This window comes from Notamacropus eugenii, chromosome 5 (genome assembly GCF_028372415.1).
Source record: "Notamacropus eugenii isolate mMacEug1 chromosome 5, mMacEug1.pri_v2, whole genome shotgun sequence".
Taxonomy (NCBI): domain Eukaryota; kingdom Metazoa; phylum Chordata; class Mammalia; order Diprotodontia; family Macropodidae; genus Notamacropus; species Notamacropus eugenii.
In genome coordinates this window covers 304,848,687-304,868,729 of record NC_092876.1, presented here as the reverse complement: position 1 = coordinate 304,868,729, position 20,043 = coordinate 304,848,687, and the positions used below count along the sequence as shown (strand labels likewise).

The following is a 20,043-nucleotide window of genomic DNA, read 5'->3' as shown; positions in this document are numbered from 1 at the left end:
CAGAATAAAAGATAGAATCACAAAGCAAGAATCCCATAAAAAAAAACTGAGTAACTTAAACATTTAAAGCTTCAGTTCACTGTCCCCTCCCCAGCTCATTCTGCACCCCGGGCATACTGAGGCACAAACACACTCAAAACTGGTAATTCAGTGTCTGGTATTAAAAATCATGTATGACAGGTATATTCCTGCCTGAAACTTTTATGACCCTGTCAGAGAAGGCAGATTCTAATTCTGCTCAATCACACAAGGAAAGGGAAAGTGAATGGAATCGACACATTCATACTCTGTGAAGACAGAATTAGGTAAAACGTGCAACTGTTTTCCAGTCCAATACAAACATATGCAGTGTGAATTTGAATAATTCCACAACTTCATAAAATTCATTATTCTCACCACTCAGGACCTAGCTATAGTTAGGTGGAAGGAAAGCTTGATGAGAGTTCAGGCAAGAGAAGCACCTGTGAGAAAGACAGGTACAATATAATATAATCATCTAATCATCTAAGACCAATTCTCTCTCCTGCTTATTCAGGGGAAGGACCTGGGCCAGCCAATCACACATACTTCCATTCAAGGAGACTGAAAATACCCAATAAGGTAGCCCCATATTTTCTGAAGCAATGAAGGAGGGTGAGATAAAGGAGTGAGGAGTATGTATTTAGTTATTTTTGTTGTTGTTTATAATCTAGATGGTTTGGTTATCTCCTTGTATCATAGATTTTTGTATAGGTTTCCTCTCTTGGATTTTTACCATTTCAAACTTTTTCTTGAAACCTGTGATATAAGGAAATAATCAAACCATCTAGATTATAAGCAACAGCAAAAGTAAGTAAAATCTTAAAGAAAATCAAAGGATATTAAAAACATTATGATATAAAGAAAAATAAACCAAAATTAATTGATAGAAATAATCCTACTAGCTACTCAGAGATCATGAACAACATCAAAAAAATTCAAATAGCTTTAATGTATAACTCTTGAAAGAAAAAAAACAAAAAGGAGGCATTTAATCTGGAATTCAAAACTCTTGGTGCAGATACTTTAAAAATCTACACACAGCACTGAATTCATAACAGAGTACCTTTCTCCAAAGAACTAACAGCTAAAAAAGAGAGAAAAATTGATTGGAATTAAAAACCCTAAGTGGAGGAGAACTTTGTAGAAAAGAAGCAAATGACAATAATGCAAAAAGAATATATCTATTCTATACAAACTAAAATGACTGACCCTGAAGATAAGATGTGCAAAAATAACGTAAGGATCATTATCTGCCCAGAACAACATGGAGAGGGGGAAGGAAATAATTAAAGAAGATAGTTGAGAGAGAGTCCACAGACCACCGTGTTCTGGGGGAGAAACAACAGAAAAAAACTTCAGCTACAGCACCAACAGCATTATAAGCCTTCAAGGAGCTAGAGATTTTGCAATTTTCAAGAAAGAACAATAGATTTTTAAAGCTGCTGGAAGAATAACATTTAAATATAAATGAAAGGCATTTTAAACAGCAAAGGATTATTCTACCTTTTTGTAGAAATAGCACATTTTTGAATAACATCTGAATAGGTAATTATGTATAAAAAATTTTACAAAATTACAAATATAACAAGATAATCTTCAATAAAGAGGGGATGAGGAAAAAATCATACTGTCATGTAATGTCCAATTTTAAACAGTATCAGATTGTTTTCCATCTTTTCTTTATTATGGTTTCATTTTTCCCTATAATTTCACTGTCCTTCCTAAGTCTCCCTCTCTCTGTCTCTCGGTCTCTCTCTCTGTCTCTCTGTCTCTGTCTCTGTCTCTGTCTCTCTCTCTCTCTCTCTGTCTCTCTCTCTCTCTCTCTCTCTCTCTCTTTCTTCCTCATTCTTTCTCTCTCCCTCTCTCTCAAATCCATTTTATCCATAGTTTTGTTTATTTCAAATACTGGATTTAAACTTCATCATTTATAAGCTAAAAGTAACTCTATGTGCTTTGATTGAGAGATTCATTATTGAACAAAAACATCAAAAGGTCAATAACAGAAAGAAGGTTGCATATATACATAAATCTTAAATATGAGAAATTTATTATAGAAAGAAATTGAGAGAAATAAGTCCCTTACTTCAATTGGGGAATGGCTAAATAAATTGCAATGAGATATTAGTGGCATGATAAAGGCATGATAAATATGATAAATTCAGAGAAGACCATCTGAATTGATGCAGTGAATTAGGCTGAACAAGGAAAATGATATAATTGTATTGTATTGTTATTATAATTTAGCTAGCATTTACATTACATTTACCACATGGTAGACACTGTTCTAAGCACTTTATGAATAAATTTTTGAATTAATAACTTTATGAATCATTTGATCCTTACAGCTCTGGGATATAGGTATTATTATTTTCTGTAATTTACCGTTGATGAAACTAAGGCAAGCAAACATTAAGTGAGTTATTTGAGTTCACATACCTATTAAGATTCTGATGTCACATTTGAATTCAAGTATTCTTGATTTCAGGAGCTCACTACCAACTGCACCATCTAGTTGTGACTACATTACTCTAAATGGAAAGTACAATAAAAATTAAATTGAATGATGAATATTTTCAAGCTTGTCCCTGAAAATAGTTGAGAAAATTTACCTTGTTCCCACTATTATAAGTATGTGTGTGGGGAGGGTGGTGCTATGTGTATGGAATGTCACAAATGTTACAAGGATTCAGTTGTTATATTTCTGTTACCTTTACTGAATTTTAAAATGACTTTGTTTCTAGAGAAATACAAATACAAAAAAAAAAATGCTGTCTACAGAAGGGAGGAGATTGATTTTGTTGTTGGTTGGTTGTTTTTAGAAAAGGCTAGGTGGGTAAAACAGAAGATATCAATAAAAAAAGTAAAAGAATCCTTAGGAACTAGAATACTAAAACATCATTGACATGTCTAAGAGGTGAAACTTGCATAAAAAGGAGAAGCTAGTAAGCTATTTATAATGTTTTAATCTCCAGCACTTAATGTAAGTTTGGTAGTCCTCTGCCCTATCTAGGTAGTTTGCAAAAAATCTGCTTGAGACACAAATTCCATGAACCATGGTACTCCAGTTCCAATCCTTTCTAATTATTCTGCTGGCTCTAAATAATTTTATTCAAAATATGTTGTTAGAATATATAAATTACTCAAAGATGATGACAAAAACTCCATTTTGACTGAGAGAATGAGGGAGAGCTATGTACCTTTTCTTTCTCTCAACCATTAACTTGTTATATGAATTTATATATATCAGATACATTTCTTTTGTACCTCATTTTCCTCATATGACAAATAAGAATAATAATAGATATTCTCACTATCTTACAATCTCTTTATGAAAAGTAAGCAAAGTATTAGGTATAAAAATATTATAGATATTTTAAATGTTTTACAAAGAGACCTTCAGGAAAATTCTCATGTCTGATTATTATGCTAAGGAGATGACTTCTTGAAAACTATAGCAGAAGTTTGGAGACAAGATAGTGGAAGAAGAGCAGATAATCACCTGAGTTCTTCCAAATTCCCCTCCAAACAATGGTAAAATAACATTTTAAAACAAATCGTGAAGTAGCAAAATACCACCCCCCCAAACAAAAGGATAGGGTGGAACAATTTTACAGCCTAAGACAGCACAGATGGTTGGGAGGAAAGTTCTGTTTCATGAGGGTGAGAATGGAATAAAATCCAGCTCAGTCCATGCCAACACAGACCTTGACCTGGCAAACTGGCAGCAGGTCATGTGTGCATGTGGGGGTACAGGTGATTGACAGTGATTGACAGTACAAGCAGCTGTAGCAGTGGTTTCTGGAGCTCTCAGTTCACAGACAGAATGGGGGTCAGAAAGTGATCAGAATGAGTTTACGAGGGACCTTTTGCTGACACAGGTAGCAGGACTATGTTGCATTACCCATACATGGTTCAAGGTCGAAGTTCCAGGGTAAGTAGGAGTACTGCAGAAACAGATTCTGTGGATACAGTTCTAAGGCAGAAAAGAGTTCTTGTGGCTGCTCACAGATCTGAACATAGGCTAGGAGAATAGTGATCGAATCCCTCCATAGATCATAATATCTTGATAGAACTGAAAACTTACAGAAACTCAGAACTATCTCTGAAAACAAAAACTTGAAGCTTAGACCAACGCCCCCTCCACCCTAGGAAGATAGTTCAACTTTTACATAAAATTAAAAGTCAAGAAATGTACTGGAAAATGACCAAAATCCCCCTCCTCCCTAAAGGAATCTTATGAGAGAAAGTTACTATGGTGACACGAAAAATCAAAACCCAAACTCAGAGGAAGATGAAAATGTCAAAACAGCTATACTCTGAGTCTTCAAGAAATGTGGAATAGGTCTAAGGCCCAAAACAAATTCTTGCAAGAGCTTAAAAAGGATTTTTAAAATTAATTAAGAGTGGTAGAGGAAAAAATGGGAAAATAAATGACAGTGATGTGAGAAAATGCAAGAAAGGAAGCACAAAAAAACTGAAGAAAACAACACCTTAAAAAACAGAATATGACAAAAGTATGAGGCATGAAAAATAAAAAAAAATTCACTGAAGATTGATGAAGAGAACTCATAAAGTGAAATTGACTAAATGGAAAAGGAGGTACTCAGTGAAGAAAATAATTTCCTAAAAAATAGAATTGTGCAAGGAGAATCTAATACTTCATGAGACATCAAGAAACAATAAAAAATTCAAAAGAAGAAAATATAGAAGAAAATATAAAATATCTCATTGGAAAATCAACTGACCTGAAAAATAAATTGAGAAAACATCATTTAATGATTATTGGACTAGCAGAAAGACATGATCAAAAAAAAATTGCCTAGACATCATCTTTCAAGAAATTTTCAAGGAAAACTGTCCTGATGTCCTAGAAGCAGAAGGTAAAAGAGAAATTGAAAGAATCTGTTAAGCACCTCCTAAAAGATGTCCCCAAAATAAAACTCACAGAAACACTGTAGTCAAATTCTAGAACTTCTAAATCAAAGAGAAAAATATTGCATCATCCAGAAAGAAAAAAAAAATCAAATGTCATAGAACCATTCAGGGTAGCACAAGATTTAGCAACTTCTACATTAAATAATCACAAGTCTTGGAATATGATATTCTAGAGGGCAAAGAAGCTAGGATTACATCTAAGAATAACTGATGCAGTAAAGCAGTATAATTCCCTGGGGGGAAACGCATACTTAATGAAATAAAGAACTTTCAAGCATTCCCGAGGAAAGATTAGACTGAACAGAAAATCTGACTTTCACGTACAAGAGAAACAAAAAAAGGTAAGCAGGAAAGAAAAATCCTAATGACTTCAATAAGATTAAACTGTTTACATTCCTATATGGAAGCTAACACTTGTCACTCCTTAGAACTTTATCATTATTAGGTCAGTTAGAAGGAGTATACATAAACAGAGGTCATGGGTATGAGTTGATTATGATGGAATGATACAAAAAATAAAATTAAGGGGTGATAAAGAGAGATGCAACTGTAGAAAGTAGACTGGAGAAGTAGAATGAGATGAATTATTTCACATAAAAAAGTATAAAATATATTTTTTTTTTATAATGGATGGGAAGATGGTGGGGTTGTCAGCAATGCTTGAACCTTACTCTCATCAGAAGTGATTCAAATAGGGAATAACATTCAGACACAATTGTGTATAGAAATCTATTTTACCCTACTGTAAAGCAGAAAGAAGGGATAAGAGAAGGGAGTATTGATACAAGGGAGGGCCGACTTGGAAAGACAGTAGTCAGAAGCAAAACACTTTTAAGGAAAGATAGGGTGAAAGGATAATTGGGGAAAAGGTAGAATGGAGGGAAATGCATAGCTAATAATCGTAACTATGAATGTGAATAGGATGAACTCTCATGACACAGAAGTGGATAACAGTGGATTACATAATTTGCACGTAAAGTGTGATACCATAAGCAAATTAGAGGAACATGGAATAATTTGTTAAATCTATGAAAAGGAAAGAATTTATGATCAAACACTAGAGAGCATTATATTATGTGATATAAAAAGGACAAATTTGATCACATTAAGTTAAAAAGATTTTGCACAAATAAAACTAATGATTCCAAAGACTAGAATGAAAGCAGAAAACTGGGAATTTTCTTTAAAAGTTTCGCTAATAAAAGCATCATTTCTCAAATACATAGAAAACTGAATTGAATTTATAAGAATCCAAGTCATTCTCCAGTTGATAAATGGTCAAAGTATATGAACAGGTAGTTTTCAGAATAAGAAAACAAAGCTGTTTATAGTCATGAAAAATGTTCAAAATCACTATTGGTTAGAGAAAAGCAAATTGAAATAACTCTGTCATACTATATCACATCCATCAGGTTATCTGATATGAGAGAGAAAAGGAAAATCGAAAAATTTTGGAGGAGATGTGAGAAAATTGGAATATCAATGTGCTCTTGGAGGAGTTATAAACTGATTGAACCATTCTAGAGAATAATTTGGAAATCTCTAAAAGCTATAAAACTGTACAGGCCTTTTGACTGAGCAACATCATTGTTAGATCTGTGTCCCAAAGGGATTAAAAAAACTATATTTACAAAGATATTTAGAGAAGTTCTTTTTGTGATGGCAAAGAATTGGAATTGAGGGGAAGCCCATCAATTGGGGAATGACTGAACAAAGTTGGGGTATATGATTGTGATAGAATCCTTTTGTGCTATAAGAAATAATGAGCAGGATTCTTTCAGAAAAACCTGAAAAGATAGGAACTCGTGGAAAGTGAAGTGAGCAGAACCAGGAGAATGTTGCTCATTGCAGCATCAATCTTGTAGGATGAGCCAATGTTAATAACTTTGTTATTCTCAACAATGCAATGATCTAAGACATTTGCAAAGTAGTCATGAAAAATGTTGCTCACCTCCAGAGAAAGAACTAATGGAGTCTGAATGCAGATTGAATCATACTTCTACAAAATATATACTTACTTTTCTTGTTTTTGTTTTTAGTCTGTTTTTTATTGTTTTTATATTGCCATCTTTTTTTTTTTTTTACAACATGACTTAGAGCATGGTTTGCTTAAATACACTTTTATAACCCACATCAAATTGCTTGCTTTCTCAATGAGGGTGAAGGGAAGAGGAAGAGGGAGAGAATTTAGTATTCAAATTTTTTTTAAAATGTAGAGATTGTTTTTACAGGTAATTGGAAAAAATAAAAATAATCACACACATACCAACTACTCAAATGTAAAACAAGTTCTGGTATGTTATTGGACAAGATAACCAACAATATGGCTGATGTCTCTCGTCCAAGGACTAGCTTTGACTTTGTCTTTCAATATTTACCTCTCTCCCTGATTTTCTTCAAATGCTAGCTAAAATCTCCCTTTGTACAGGAACATAATTGCTTTCCCGATGCTATTTATCTAAAATTTATCCTGTATATAGATTCTTAATACATAGTGTTGTCATGTTATCTCCCCAATTAGGCTGTGAGCTCATTGAAAACAAAGACTTTTTTTTGCTTTTCTTTGTATCTTGCATTCCCCAGTGCTTAGCACAGTGCCTGACATGCAGTAGCTGCTTAATATATGCTTGTTAAAGGACCACCTGATGATTTGCATTAGGTTCTAATATTATTCAGTCTCACTGACTACTGAAACTCCTCTGATAACATGTACTGGGTTTTCTAACCACTTGAAGGGAGTATCTGTTGTGCTAAAGTCGTAGATAACTGGTACATTGATGTATCTAGCAACATAACCTTATTGATGGAATTTTTCACTCTTCAAATTATTGCTTGTATTATATATATATATATATATATATATATATATATATATCATGTATATAATATATATATGTATATACATATCTATGCATACATATATGCATATATATCTACATGTACATAAAGCATATACATATAATTGCAGATAGGCATTAAACAGGAATTACTGTATATGGACATTTCATACAAAAGTCAGAAATTCTAGCTTATAAAATGGTGAAGCAAACAAAAGTTCACAATTTTAAATAATTTTAAAAGTGGCAAAGTGCTTTCCTCATAATGATTGCATGAGGTAGGATATATAAATATATATATACACACATATGTGAGTATATGTAATGTATGTATGTGTATACATATATATGTGTATCAGCAAGCATCCCAGCATACACAGTGGGGCCTCCTACCACTGGTTCCTTGATCTGATTCTGTAAAAGGAAAGGCAACTTTTGAGGGGTTGACAATCATTTTAATCAAACACAGGTATCAGAGAAAATCAAAATCAAAATTTCAGAAAAATGAAAAATCAAGACAGCACTTCCAAACTGCCTGCATTAACATACATACATCTTTACCAGAGAGGAAAGTATTAACACCTGGGTTTTAAAAGCTGGGATACTCCTGAGGGGCTTCCCAATGTCTTGTCTGGCACAAGAAGCTTCTTCCAAAAACTAAGCCCAAAAGTAAAACTTCACCCTCAGAGTATTTATACACTTTTCAGAGCCAAAGGTCATAACCCTCTGACCCAGTGCCTCAATAGAAAAAACAAAAGGTACTTGGGCCCCTCCTATGAAGCAACTTCCCTAATCAAGCTTCCCTCAATAGGTAGGCCCATCAATGGGTGGGGGACATCTTCTTTAATCACATTCAAATGGAGGCATTCACTTCTTGATCATACTAAAAAACAGCAAAAGATCCTGTTTGCTTGGTCTCACAATATGTAGCATGTATATCCATATACATGTAATTATAATTATTATTTATATTCCCATTTTACAAATGAGAAAATTGAGCCTTGTGAGGGTGACTTTCCTGTGAACATGGTTAGTGTCTAACATGAGATTTGAACCCAGGCCCTCTGATTAGCTTATGCTGCCTCTCAGAAGAGATACCATGGATTAACTTTGACTTTAAGTACTGTTGATGTAGAATTTGATCTCTTGTGAGATAGATTTCAAGAGTATCTACTCTAATACATCTATGAATATACAATACCATCTTAATCATTAAGCCTCCCTTTTTTGGCTTGAACCAGTTACCTGGAGGATAGCCTCTGCTTTATGGCTCTTTGACACGTAGTCAGTATCATACCATTATGATAACAGAAATGATTTATTCCTTAGTGATGTAGCATAAAAACTCTATCCAAGACATGAGAAGCACTGATTTCTAATACTTCTTCCACCAGTGTTGTTTGACATAATCCAGTCTTTATATGTTGCTTTGTAGTTTTAAAAACTGGAAAGTATGTTTCTTGTGTGTGTGTGTGTGTGTGTGTGTGTGTGTGTGTGTATTTTACCCAGTTCATAGGCAAATTGGGAAGATGAAATAAGAAAAATGCATGTGGACAATTGTTTGGGGAAAGGGAGTTATTGTATGCAAATGCAAGGTATTGTTTTATTTGGTCTGTTATCTCTGGTGTGCAGTGTGTAATTTAGTGGGTTTAAAAATTAAATGCTTTTTCTTTTCACACACTAAATAACAGTATTTTCTGCATTGGAAAGCTGGATTCTAATTGTTCAAATACACTGGCCCCAGCTAATGCATATGCTATCAACACTAGATTTAGGCAAACTCGTTTTAAATTTCAAAATGTCATTTCAATTTACTTCCACTATATTCAAAATTATGTGGGGGAAAAAAAGGTATTTGGTTTGCCCAGGGAGCAGGTCACTGGTATCAGAAAGCTCTCTTTGAAAAGTGAAAATCTTTTTTGCATTCTAGGATCAAAATGCCTATCACTGTTAGCAGAATATGTTATGCAGAACAGTAATTGGAATCTTTAGTACTTATCTTCTGGATGAAGGGTAACAGAGATGAACAAGGTGGGAGGAGACATTAGTGATTAAAGATCTTACTAGTTGATAATATTTTCTTTAATTCTTCTTTGTGACCTGCCCTGAAGTTGTTAGCTAATTAATGAGCACTTGGCTGGTGTCATGGATAGAGTCTTGGCCTGATGTCAGGAAGATTCATCTTCCTGAGATCAAAGCTGACCTCAGATCCTTACTAGATGTGTGACCCTGAGCAATCACTTAACCTTATTTGCCTCAAGTTCCTCATCTGTAAAATGAACTGAAAAGGAAATGGCAAACTACTCCAGTATCTTTGCCAAGAAAACCTCAAATGGAGTCCTAGAGTCAGACATGACTGAACAACAACAATTAAAACTCAGAAGTCAAAGAACAGCACCCAGTAAGGTAGTGAGCCAACTACATTCAGACGTTCCTCAACTGATGTTTATGATAACAAAACCCCAAAATTTCATTTATATAGCACGTTATTATTATAAAGCTCTTTTCATCCACTTTCATTTTCTTGTTACCACCACTGTCATGAAATAGAGGATGGATTGCATTCTCTAAGCAGTCTATCTATTCATCTATCTATCTATCTATCTATCTATCTATCTATCTATCTATCTATCTATCTATAGATATATTTAGAACCACTCACATACACATGTATGCACATATATACCCATACATAATATAAACAGATATGACACATTTATGTACAGATATAAAATCATTCTATTAATAAACTACATGGCAGTGTATGCATAGCTATAGATTGATAGGTAATAGAGATCTCTGTATTATCTAACAGATCCTCTCTTATTCTTGGTGTCTCTGTGCATGTGCGTCTTTCTCTGACTCTTACCAATTTACTACTGCAGTAACCTAGACTTGTGGCATAAGTAGTTGAATGTTGAACTTGGAAAGACATTGAGTTTAAATACTTTCCCTGACACTTCCTAGCTACATGACCCTGGACAGTCATTTAAATTTCTCAGCTTTTATTTCCTCAACTGGAAAATGAAAATGCTATCACAGTTTTATCTATCTCACGTTTGTTGTGAAGATCAAATGAGAACTTGTAAAGCGCTTCAAGTCTATATAAATTCCACATAGCAATACTAGTGGTAGTAGTACTGGTAGTAGTTTAAAAAATATTGCATTCACTCAAACATTAAGTAAATTAAATCAGTTGTTTACCCAAATTCATAGTATTTGTAAGTGGTTAGAAGCATGGAGATTAACTAGTCTAAATTTCTTATATTGTTATTGAGGCAATTGAGTCTCAGAGAGTTTAAAGGAATTTCTTATATAAATAAATGGCCTCCAAGCATATTAGAATAATATTACAGTCCTAATCTGACCTGAAATTTTTTTTGCATTTTTTTACATACTATTTTGTACTATGTACTATTTCCTACTGGAAATGTATTTCATTACTACTGGGAAGGAAATCCTTTCTGACTCCTAACCACTAGAATAATCTCCCCCTTGTCTTGGGCAATACCTTTTCTCCCTAACAATAAATGCTGTTTTTGGCAGCCTGTGGACTGTTACTTTCTTCTCTTTATGTAATCTGAGAGAGATTTTGAAATTTTTAAAGAAAACATTATCAGCATCTAAGGGAAAGGAGAGTAAATAATGCAAAACTAAAGAGCACAGAATCAATGTCACAGAACCTAGAAACATTATCTTAAGATTTGTCTCTATTTTGTTTCGTTAAATATGCCACAATTATATTTTTTCAAAAAATAATCTTAATTTAAAAATTGAGTACCAAATTCTCATTCTCCCTCCCACACTTCTACCACTCAGTGAGAAGACAAAAATAATATATCAGTTTTAAATGTGAAGTCATGAAAACCAGATCCACATTAACCATGTTGAAAAAAACAAGTATGCTTCAATCTGCACTAGAGTTCATCAGTTCTCTGGATGTGGATAATATTTTTTCATCATAGATCTTTGGAATTTTCTTGGATCATTACCTTTATCAGAGAAAATACATATTTACAGTAAAATAAATATTAAGGGCTGATCATATAACATTGCTGTTACTGTGTACAATGCTCTGGTTCTGTTCAATATACTTTCTATCAGTTCATGTGAATCTTCCCAGGTTGTATTGAAGTCATCCTATAGTATACTTCTTATAGTACAATAATATTACATTGCATTCATGTACCACAAGTTCTTCAACAATTTCCCAAATTAATAGCCATCTCCTCTATTTCCAACACTTTGTCAACATAAAAAGAGCTGCTATAAATATTTTTGTACAAATATGTCCTTTTCTCTCCTCTTTGATCTCTTTGGGATACAGCACTGGTAGTGGTATTGCTGGATTAAATGGTGTATGCACTGCTTTATAACCCCTTGGGTACAGTTCCAAATTGTTCTCTAGAATAGTTGTGCTAGTTCACAACTCCATCAACAACGCATTAGTGTTCTATTTTTTTCCATATCCCTTCAGCATTTATCATTTTCTTTTTCTGTCATATTAGTCAATCTGATAAGTGTAAAGTATACCTCAGAGTTCTTTTAATATGTATTTCTGAAATCAGTAGTGGTTTAGAGGGTCTTTATGTGACTATTTATAACTTTGATTTATTCTTCTGAAAACTTTCTGTTCTTTTTTGAACATTTATCAATTGAGGAATGGCTATTTTAAAAAATAAGTTTGACTCAGTTTTTTATGTAGTTGAGAAAAGACTTTATTGGAGAAACTTGCTGTAAATTTTTATTTACATTTTTTTTTTACTTTCTTTCTAATTTTGCCTATATTGGCTTTGTTTGTGGAAAAATTTTTTAATTATATACAATAAAATTATCCATTTTCCTTCCTTTAATTCCTTGTTTGGTAATAAATGCTTCCCTTATCCACACATCTGGCAGGTACATTTATTTTTTGTTTCTTTAATTTACTTATATCACGCTTTATGTCTAATTCCTTTATCCATTTTGACCTTATTTTGGCATACATATGAGTTTTATTAATATATCCCTTGAGTTTTAGTATTTTTATTTTGATGTTTTTGAGGATTTTTAATTTGTTCTTTTTCAATTTTTTTAATTGCATGTCCAAATCACTGATCTCTCTCTCTCTCTCTCTCTCTCTCTCTCACAAACACACACACACATCAACATGCATATGTACATATGAATTTCCCCCATTTATTACTTTGACTGCAACCCACAATATACTTTTTTGGATATTGTCTCATTATTTTGTTTTTTGAAATTATTGTTTATTTCTATTGTTTGTTATTTGACCTACTCATTCTTTGGATTAGATTATTTAGTTGCCAAGTAATTTTTTTCTATGCTTCCATGTTCCTTTATTAAATGTAATTTTTTATGGCATTATGGTCTAAAAAAGTTACATTTAATATTTCTGCTAAAGAGTTTCTTTAACTTGTTCCATTTATGACATTTTTTTACCAAAGAAATTTTTATGGGACCCTGAGTATATAAGAATATAAAATAGGTAAATAAATCAAACATTTACTGATAAATAATAACAAAAAAAATTAAAGCAGCTCTTTAGTATGTGCATATATATATGTATATGTAGTTTTTGCATTTGTTAAAGATGAAAGCAGATTTGCATACTAATGAGATGGATGTTCTTGTTTATTTTTATGTAAAGAATTAAATCTTATTGGAATATTTGACACTGCAGGACATAGAGCATCTTCAACATTTTTCAGAGTTGATCAATACTTTGATTTTAGAGTCATCATTGCTGAGAATCCTGCTTCACATAAATATGTAGAGAAAATGGCAGAAGTATGTCTAGGGCCATTTAAGAAATTGTTGAAAATTCTGTCCTAATTTCAAGCCAAAATTCATCTAACAACTTTTTAGAAAACTCAAGTTTTAAACTTGCAGATGGCTGATATTTTTTATTTCAATTGAGTATGGTTTATGAATAAAACTTCAGTATTTTTAGAATCAAAATTTGAAGGGAGGTATTTTTGAAAGTGTCTCCAGGTATTTCAGACGATCAGTTGTAACTCTTTCAATTAAATCTTTTTGCAATTAATTTATTTTTAGTTTTCAACATTCACTTCCACAAGATTTAGAGTACCAAATTTTCTCCCCATCTCTACACTACATCTACCCCAAGACAGTGTGCATTCTGATTACTCCTTCCCCCAATCTGCCCTCCCTTCTATCACACCCTCCCTTCTCTTATCCCATTCCCCTCTATTTTGTAGTAGGACAAGATAGATTTATATACCCCATTGCCTGTATGTCTTATGTCCCAGTTGTATGTAAAAACAAGTTTTAGTATTCATTTTTAAAACTTTGAGTTTCAACTTCTCTCCCTTCTCCTCTTCCCATCCACTCATAATGAAATAGCAAGCAATTTTCCTGTCTGCCTTCTAGGTCACCCTGGGCTGGAAATCTCCTCTACTCCATTGTTCTGTGGCTTCTGCTGCTCTAGAATTTGTTGAGAGTCATTCTTTACAGGTATTTTTGGGGCTATATGGGAAAAGCTAGAGTATATGGGTCTTTCTACTCCAACTTGGCTCTGCCTCCCCCATTCTAAATTTTAGAGAATTATTTTGGCATTTGGATTAGTCTCTTTTTAAAGGTGTTATTTTCTTCAGCATTTTTTTGAGTCTCCTTTAGCAAGCTGTTAACTCACTTTTCATGATTTTCTTGCATCACTCTCATTTCTCTTCCCAATTTTTCCTCCACCTCTCTTACTTGATTTTCAAAATCCTTTTTGAGCTCTTCCATGACCTGATACAATTGCATATTTATTTTGGAGGTTTTTGATGCAGAAGCCTTGACTTTTATGTCTTCCTCTGATGGTATGCATTGTTCTTCCTCATCCAAAAGGATAGAAAAAAATACCTGTTCACCAAGAAAGTAACCTTCTATAGTCTTATTTTTTTCCCTTTTTGGGGCATCTTGCCAGCCAGTCAATTACTTGACTTTTGAGCTCTTTGTGAAGTGGAGGGAATGCTCTAGGGCCCTGTAAGTTCTCAGTTCCCCCAAAATGGTCTGCTCTCTGGTCTGGGGGCAGTCTCAAGTTTTTCTGCCTGAGATTTGTGAGTAGAATTCCCTCTCCAGAGCCTTCACCAGCTCCACCAGTCAGTGCTCCTCCTCATCCCAAGGATGGCCACTCAGAACTGAGACCCAGATCAGCAGCTCAATTCTGCCAGGGTCTTAAGCCCAAGGGCTCAAAAAATGGATGATGCTGTTGCCTGGAGCCGAGGCCAGACCATGTTCCCTTCTCACCCAGGTGAAAGACCTTTCTCACTGACCTTTGAAAGTGTATTTGGCATTTGTGGGTTGAGGAATCTCGAAACTGAAGCCGCTTCCAGGCATTCCACCCCCTGAGGCCTGCTTCAGCCCTGTCCCTGCCATGCCACCTGGCCAAGGCTGGGCTGCACTCTGTTGGCTGTGTTCCACTCTGTGCCTGGTGTGATTGGCCTTCCCCACTGACCTTCCAGGCTGCCTTTGTCTGGAAATCTCTTTCACTCTGTCAGTTTTTGGCTTCTGCTGCTCTAGAATTTGTTTAGAGTCATTTTTTACAGGCATTTTATGGGCTATGAGGGGAGAGCTGCTACTGGTAGGTCCTTCTACTCTGCCTTCTTGGTTCTACCCCTAATTCAGTTTTTTAAAATAATTTTATTTTCTTCAACATTTTTTTTTTTGTTAATGGCTCATTCTTTTTTAAAAATTTATTTATTTTAAGTTTTCAACAATCAATTCCATAAGTTTTAAATTTTCTCCCTATATCAGTAAGCATCCTGGCATACACAGGACCATCTACCGTACAGGTTCTTAAATCTGCTTCTATAAAAGGAAAGCAACTTTTGAGGGGTCAGCAATCATTTCAATGAAACACGTATACTAACAGGGAAAATACAAGCAGGATCAACAGACAGGGCTTCCAACTATCTGACCATAGGCAATACATACATAATTACCAGAGAGCAAAGCACCATTATCTGAGTTTTCCAAGCTAAAGGGATCCTTAAAATGGCTACCCAGGGTCTCATCTGGCAGACGAACCTTCCAAAAACTAAGCCCCAAAGCAAAGGCTCACCTCATAGTACATATACAGAGGGAAAAATCTCTTGTGACCCAGTGCTTCATTAGCAATCAGCAAAAGGTGTGGGCCTTCATAAGAAACAAGCCTCCCTTAATCAAGCCTCCCTCAATAGCCCCATCTGAGGCCTTTCAATGGGTGGAGAAGATTTTTAAGTTCCATTACATTCCCCTTCCCAAGATGGCATGCAATCTTATCTGGATTCTATATATACATTCTTATTAAACACATTTTCATATTAGTTATATTGCATAGAAGAATTAAAATGAAGGGGGGAAACTGTAGCATCAATGTGATATTCATAGCAACCACAGTGACTATGATTATCTTGGTGCAATTCTGAATCATGAAATACAACACATTCTTCATAAAGAAGACAGAACCAAAACATTTATTCAGAAAACAAAAAGCCAAATCCATTATGGTAACAAAAATCTACACAAAATAACAATGCCAAGGAAATACCTTCCCCCTGCTAAGCTTCCCACAAATCAGCTCCATTAAACAAATCACAAGAAAGACCCCTTAAAATCATAAACAAACCCTTTCACTTACGCTAGCCAACAGCCTGCATCCTTCCTAACTCTGACTGCTCACTCACTAATTTCCTCTGAGCTCTGCTCTAGCTCTGCCTCTTCCTGTTCTACCCTTCCTGTTATACCCATTCAGCATACTCCACCCACCACAGGCTCCATGTGACTTAGTTTAGATCTCAAAAAGAAGTGAGAAACTAACAAAAGGAATGTGCATGCAGCCCTTGAACAGGCTGGGTCTAGTTGCCAGAAGAATGGGAGGAAAATGAAACAAAGTTAGACAAGGAGGCTTTTATGAATGCAGATATTCATTCAATACTAAGAATAAAGCAACAGAACCAGGAGGTCCACACAGTGTGTAGGAAGGTAAATAGAGATTTTCCTCAGCAGAAGGTCATAGATATTTGAGTCAGTTCACCCAAAGAATGGGAGAATCTTTAATGTCTTAGATGGTGAGAATCAGTGATGAAGGGGCAAGAGGAGTATCTATAGACAAGGTAGATTGCTTGAAATTTATAGGTATTAGAATCCTTTTGTACTTCAAGCTTTTAGGGATTGTCATATGCAAGGATGTAACAATTAAATGATTAAATTAAATATAAATAAATTAAAAATAAATAAATTAATGATTAAAGCATTAGCTGCAGACAGATGCAGCAGGGAGTGTCTTACTGACACTATATAGCTTAGTGGAGACAGACCTTGGTATTTGCTTAGGGAATATATGAGAAAGTTAAAGGAGTTAAAGGAGGAGGTAATATAGACAGCAATAATAATGGGAGACATTGTGGCCTGTCATGATACCCCCTTAGCAGTTTCTCATAGAAATATCATAATGAAGATGGCTCCTCTTACCTACAAGCACCTAATACTTACTCTACTAATTGGGAAAATCAGGCACCTTCTTTTGGAGGTGCTGGAAAAGATTTCATAGTTAGGTGACTTAGAGGAATGGGTAAAAGATAAATTTCCTTGAGAGAAAAGAGTAAATATACAGCAGATTGTAAGTCAAAATACATTAATAAGAAAAGAATTGTTTACTGCTCTGTTAAAAGAAGGGGTAGATTTTGGAAGAATAGATGATAGTCCAATTAATGAACTCTATGAAATGTGCAGAGAAAAGGGGCTTGATATTTGACTGAGTGGGGAAGTAAGAACTGTCCTGGCAGATCTTCTTGATACATTATATTCAAGTTTGTCACACCTGCAGGGAGAATAGGAAATTGTCCAGGGCCTAGCTCAGATTAAAGAAAGTAAATCTCTAGCCAGAATGATGACCACAAATCTGCAAATTAGAAAACAGTAAACAACAAAGAATAAGTCTATGATATTGTATTCATAACTCCAGAAGCACCATTGACCCCCATACCTACCCTGCTTCTGGTTATTATCTCCTTGGTTTTTTGTTTGTTTGTTTTGTTTTATGTATGTTAAACTTGTTTGCTATATTTGTTTCCTGTAGGCTTAACACCCTCCACCTGCAGATACCTGACCACTCAAAGTGCATGTCACCACCTCTCCATGACTGCGATGTGTCACCTCTGGACCTGATGTCGACCAAGCTCTAGTGTCAGCTAAAGAATTGACCCCTGGAATGGGACCTCTCGGGGCAGGGACAGTTCTGTGTCCAATCTCAGCAGGAAGTAGCTATGGAAGAAGAGACCTTCATCCCTTACCCCAAGATTTTGGGCCCTATTCCCTCATGTGGCTGCTTGTGTTCAAGTCATACCCTAGGATATTGCTTTATTTGCTTATTTTGTGTTATCCCTGTTATATTGTTGTGAAGTTCTGTTGACATCAGTTACCCCTAAACTCTCATTAACCTACATAGCAGAAATGAAAGATCTTGGGACTGAATGTATTGTTAATATGTTTTTGCATAATGGGAAGATTTTTCTGATCCATTAATAGGCCCATATGACCTGCTTCAGTCACATGGAAGCCTGAGTCACAAGAGTTTGTGGTGGGAGGTGCTTGCCAAAGAGGTGTGGAGCAGAAAGGGTGGAGTAGAGCTGAGAGGAAGTTGGGCACAACAGTTAGAACTGAGGGAGAGAGAGGAAGCAGGAAGCAATCCATGAGTGCTCTTTTGTAGGAAGATCCTAACAGGGAGAAGGCTTGGGGATCCTGGTGCCCCCTGCATTGTTATTGTGTATAGACTTTTTTGTTGCTATGATGAATTTAGCTTTCTTGTGCTGGAATTCAGGTTTCTGGTGTTTAAAGAAATGTTTTGGTTCTATCCTTCATGTGGAGAGTCTGTTCTATTTTACGATTCAGATTTATGCCAGCATATCCACAGCTGATGTAGGTGCTGTAAATATCATGTTGATACTATACCATGTGGGAAAAAATAATATTCTAATTCACTATTGATTGGAGAAATACAAGGTAAAACAATTCGGAGGTACAACCTCATGCCTATTAGATTAGATAATAGTACAGAAAAGGTAGATGACAAATGTTGGAGGGGATGTGGGAAAAATGAGACATTCTTGTAATGTTGTTGGAGTTGCAAACTGATTATACCCTCATCTAGAGCAATTTGTAACTGTGCTCAAAAGGCTATAAAACCATGCATATCCTTTGACATTGCAATACCACTACTAGGTCTATATCCCGAAAGAGATAAAGCAACAAAGAAAACAACTGACATGTACAAAAAATGTTTATAGCCACTCTTTCTGGGGCTGAAGAATTGGAAACTGAGGGAATGCACATCAGTTGGGGAATGACTGAATTAAGTTGTGATATGTAATTGTGATGTAATACTCTTGTATTATAAGGAATGAACAGGATGCTCTCAGATAAACCTAGAAGGACTTACATGAGTCGATGTAAAATGAAATGTAATGGGTATAAAGTAACAACAGAATTGTAGGGTGATTAGCTGTGAGTAATTTAGCTATTCTTAGCAATGCAACAGTTCATGACGACTCTGAAGAACTTAAGACGAAAAATGCTATCCATTCCTAGAGAAAGAACTGATAGCATCTGGAAGCATATTGAAGAACCTTTTTTTTTTCACTTTATTTTTCTTGAGGGTTTTTTTAAACTGTATTTTCTTTTGCAACATGATTATTATGGTTATATTTTGCATGACTATACATACATAACCTATATGGAACTGCTTGCTTTGTCAATGAGAAGGACTGGGAAAGGAGAAGGAGAGAGAATTTGGAACTCAATACTGTAAAAACAAATGTTAAAAATTGTTGCTTACATGTAATTGGGGAAAAATTAAATTCTAAATAAATACAAAAAAGTCAAAAAAAATTAAAGTATTTTTTCATTTGATTATAGATAGCTCTGATTTCTTCTTCTGAAAACTGCTTGTGCATATTCTTTGATCTTTTATCAAATGGGAATGGCTCTTTTTATAATTGGCTTAGTTCTATACTCAGTATATATTTGAGGAATGAGGTCTTTATCAAAGAACATTTGATATTTTTTTAAATATTACTTCATTTCCTAAGGTCTTTATCAAAGAACATTTGACATTTTTTTTAAATATTACTTCATTTCCTAAGGATTATCTCCTTAAATCAAATTTATTTTTGCTTTTGCTTTGACTGAGATCATGATTCCTCCCCCTGCCTTTTTTACTTCAGCTGAAACATATCAGACTCTGCTCTAACTTTTAACACTG

At 34.7% G+C, this 20,043-nt stretch overlaps 1 long non-coding RNA gene across 1 annotated transcript in view; it reads left to right on the top strand.

The window, feature by feature from the left end:
- LOC140506282 (uncharacterized) overlaps positions 1 to 19,837 on the top strand; it is a 94,927-nt gene extending 75,090 nt beyond the window's left edge. Inside the window, exons 6-7 of the long non-coding RNA XR_011967848.1 lie at positions 14,190 to 14,273; positions 17,863 to 19,837. This is a non-coding gene — a long non-coding RNA (uncharacterized lncRNA). The remainder of the gene's footprint in view (positions 1 to 14,189; positions 14,274 to 17,862) is intronic.
- The last annotated feature ends 206 nt before the right edge of the window (positions 19,838 to 20,043 follow it).